Raw genomic sequence first — 4318 nt, 5'->3', positions numbered from 1 at the left:
TATATATATATATATATATATATATATATATATATACTTCGTAAATCTTGCTATCGTACTAGTTACGCGTCGTATCAGTTTTTGCGGTTATCACGAGCAAACGTAATCGAGTAGTAGTAGTCGCCAGCCTCGTCCACTCGATCGCGAACAGATATCGTATTTTTAGTTTCTTCGAGTACGTTCGAAACAACGTACGCGCAACGTTACCACGTGTACAGGTTTTTTTGCGGTTCGGTATTGGAGAGATGCATCTGTGGTACGTGTAGCGTACGATGCACGATGCGGTGACATCGGTTCGATGCTCTCGCGAGAGAAATAACGATTCGTTCTTCGACGATATTTGATAGGCTTTTTTCCAATTCGAATTCCATTTCGAGAGAAATCGTGGTTTTTTTTTTTTTTTTTAAAGAGATCGTCGTTTCCACGCGAAAAGGTTCTTCCGGTTAGAAGAGTTAGTCTCACGAAACGCATCACGCAACAACGGCCTCCTCTATATAATTTCGATTTGTACGTAAAGACTTCCCCCGAAAGGAATTTGCAATTTCGTTCACGGTAACTTATTACGACCATTGTTTATTCGTCAATTAGTCACGGTAGGCGAGATATTCTCGAACAGGATTTTTATATCGTTTTTCCATAACCACGAGCTTTCCAAGGAAGATCGTGAGGAAGATGTTCATCGATAAGTCTCGCTCGATCGACGCGATTTATCATTTTCGTTTCCGTTCCGATTAGTGCGACAATGGTGCGTAAAGCAAGCAGGGGCACGCTCGAATACACGCGACGAAAGGAAATCAATCGTGATTTACGTACGTACCATTTCCTTCAACGTGGACAACGTTTCACGACGCGAGGATTCTCGTTAAGCGCACGCTAGGCCAAACGATGGCCACGATGCGACAGACAGGCCCGGTTCTGGTAAACTCGGCCGCTCTTCTCGATATCTCGACTCGATTTGTCCTTCTTCGTAGTAGAATTTCTAATCACGGAAACTATTCTCTCTCGTTACCTCTGCAATAAAAAGGTTCATGCATTTTCCATTAAAAGAATGGCGGCGCTTTACTTCTCCACGGCACACGCATCCGTTCCCTTTCTCTCTCTCTCTCTCTCTCTCTTTCTCTTCCCTTCTTCCACGCGTTTTATCAGCTCTTTCCTCGACGTTCTTAGCTCCAGCCAGAAGGCTGCCATCTCTCAACGTAGCGAGCCGGAAACGATAGGGTATTATATTTATTTCCATAGCAGTGGCATGCAGTTCGCCACTGTTGTTACGCAAACGCTTTCCTTCTAACGTTTCTAACGTTTTTCATTGTCAATTAGTGATTAATTGGACGTGAATCGAGCGAACCGGGCTCCGCAGCCCGGATAAACCGTAATTGCACGCCTGTCTTCCACGTAACCCTTCGTGCTTTTCCCCGTGCTTTATCACCGAGCCGAGATCGCTCCGTATATACATATTTATGTTGAGAACTTAGCGGATCCGCTTCCTTTAAACTAGTGACAGCCATCCACGGTAAAACTAGACCGATCCCATGTAAGAGGATGAGAACCGAGCAGCGGATGCCAGGAAATATTCTATTTTTACGCGTTACGGTTGATAAAAAGTTTCAAGGCTAACCTCTGTCAGGGTGGAAATATTGACCATCCTCGCAACGGATGAGTTTAAAACGAATTATTAATTTACGAGCCATAAATCATCTCTCTCGTTAATTGGGAAAATGCAATTTTTTTGCCCAACCTCACTTCGATTGTCTATTTCTTTACGATCTTTAAAAATCGAATCGCTTCCAAATCGAACTCACCCAAACTGTTTTACGATCCCACGTAAAGAAACAGCTGCACGTTGTGCTGCACGCACAACCTCCTCCTCCTCCTTTTTCTTTTTTTCTTTTTTCTCTCTTCTTTTCCTCTTCTTTTTTTTCTCTCTCTCGAAACGAAGGCAAAAATTCCTATTTCCACGAGGACCGCACAAATATCGAAACGCTGGTATCGAGAATAATTTTCACTGCTATCGCGTACAAGTTAGTTACGACTAGCGTTGTACTTACGCGCACGCGGTTCCGTTTCCCCGGAAGCGGAAAAAACAAACAGACCCGGCCGAAAACTCGTGCACACCCGTGATTTCGTGGTCGAAACTATGCAAAGTCCTACGCGCGACTTCCTCCTCGCTGCAACTCGAAGGGAATACGCGATTCGAAGAGCGAGCGAGGACGCGTGTTGCCGCGACGGAACGCTTGAAGCGACAGTACCAAGTTCCTTCGTGCCGTAAGAAGCACTGAATGGGTTTGCCAGCGACGAAACATAATCGCGTTTACAGGCACAGCTGTAGGTACACCACTCTTTTCCTTTCCTTTCCGTACGAGCCAGTGAAGTACCACCGAAGGATCCCCACTACGTGCACGCGTACAGCACGAGCGACGCACACCCACGCGACACCCGGTATACGTGGGCAGCCACGGTTGGCATCGAGGAGAAAAGGAGAAGCCAGATGCCCGCCAACTGTCAAATTTTCTTGCCGCTTCCACGGAACGCAACCATCCGCCCGTCCGTCCCACCCTTGCCCCCCCATCTTTCTCGCGTTTCCATTCCTCCACGCGTTCTTCTATTTAATCGTCGTTGATCGCGCGTGTAATTTATCATCGGTGTAATCGATGCTCGTGAAGCGTCATTCTCTCGAAGGTCGAGATCTCGATTCGATCCGTTACGAGCGTACGCGATGTCGAAAATAGTCCGCAATATCTCTTTCGCACGCTTAAGTAGCCGTAATCGCGATGACGTTCTCCATTCTGGAATACATCGTATCGTGGCGATTTCAAAAGCCAATGCACGAGTTAATAGCCACGGTTTCAAGCGATGATAATGAACTACTGGTTGGTAGTTGGAGCGACACTGGATTTACGGAGGGAAACGAGGATCAACGCCGAGTTGCCTCTCGGTTGCCTCGTTTCTCGATAGAGTCGTTTCGCGAACCGCAAATGTCGTTATATTACCGGTTACGTCCTAACTTCTTCGAAGTATCGACGAGTTGGATCGTTACGCGACAACCGTGTCAAATATACATCCAATGTGCGTTGGAAGAGAGGATAAATCTTGACTCCATTTCCCTCTCTCGTTCTTATTGCTATTTTATTCCGTTTACAATAGACAGACTCGACCAGTATTCGCGGCATCGCGCGAATAGACGTATACCTTCGTTTCTCCACCATGCTTTCCGCGAAACAGTCCCCCTCCCCTCGTACCATGCATCATTGTTCGACCTCTTCGACAATAGTCATTATCGGCGAGCATTATTGTTTCCTGGTTCGCAATCGTTCTTTTTTTTTTTTTATTATCATTGTTAACGGTGGATAGAAGCGGCGATTACCTGCTCGGCATGCGCCGCCGCGATAATAATGGCATTCTGGACAAGCCCAGGGATGACACAACCTGCCAACAATGAGTGCCACGTGTGCCGAGACTAAACAGAGGATAGATTCGTTTTAAAATGGGATACCAGTTGATCGCTTTCGATTACGATCGTTTCGTTACGACGCAACGCAAATTTAAATCGATGACTCGGAGGTCGTCCGGCGCGCGAGAGGTGGGCGCAGGTGGTAGGTGGTTGCAATAATATCTGTGTATATCCGTAATATCGCGAGCGCATCCTACGTCTAAAACTCACCTCGATAAGTCGCATTCGATTAATAAGTCTCCTCACTCGTTTAAGCATTAGTCATCTCGAACACGGCCGATTCCTGTCCGAGAATTATTTTGCGCGTCGATGCCAAGGTTATCCGGTTCTTCCAACGTAAAAAAAAAGAAATACTGCAACTATATAACTCGAGCGAAGATACGATCGGAGAAGATCGCTCGAAATTAATCGTCTCTTATAAATATAACGTAAAGGAACGTTGGAAATTCGATCGATTCGAAAATATCCCCTGTCGTATCCCCGAGTTTGACGATAGAGGATCGCAACTTTTGAGTGCGTGTAACTTTTTTGTAATAAGGCAAAGGTCATTTCCGGCCGAACGAAAAGCGGAAACGAAGCGCGTGCTCGTCTGTATCCGGTCGCTGCGCTTCCTTTCACAACACTAACTCGATAGTATCGAATCTACCGAATTAATCGGTACATCTTTGTTTATCCAAACAAAAAACTTCCATATTACTTTTAAAGTTAATTAACTCGTACTCGCGTAATTTATTTTTTCAACCTTTCTCCTCGCGTTCTTTTTTCTTATCTTGCGAAACACGAAGTACGAAAGGATAGATCTCTCTTTCTCTTCTTCTTGGATTTATAACGTGCAAGTATGACTTTCTCACGATCAAATTTCCTGTAATT

General features: G+C 45.5%; 1 protein-coding gene across 2 annotated transcripts in view; it reads right to left on the bottom strand.

Annotated features, from left to right (window-relative positions):
* The window catches only part of LOC102675066, a 22285-nt gene extending 20417 nt beyond the window's left edge, over positions 1-1868 (bottom strand). The window contains exon 1 of one of the 2 annotated variants that reach the window (XM_031513672.1): positions 1800-1868. The gene's annotated coding sequence lies outside the window, so the exon portion shown is untranslated. Of the gene's footprint in view, positions 1-817; positions 897-1799 lie in introns of those variants that run through there. The other variant, XM_031513673.1, reaches the window with a different exon arrangement.
* Between the last annotated feature and the right edge of the window lie 2450 nt (positions 1869-4318).

The sequence above is a fragment of the Apis dorsata genome, unplaced genomic scaffold (genome assembly GCF_000469605.1).
Source record: "Apis dorsata unplaced genomic scaffold, Apis dorsata 1.3 scaffold_683, whole genome shotgun sequence".
NCBI lineage: Eukaryota > Metazoa > Arthropoda > Insecta > Hymenoptera > Apidae > Apis > Apis dorsata.
This window is presented reverse-complemented; position numbering and strand designations above follow the sequence as displayed.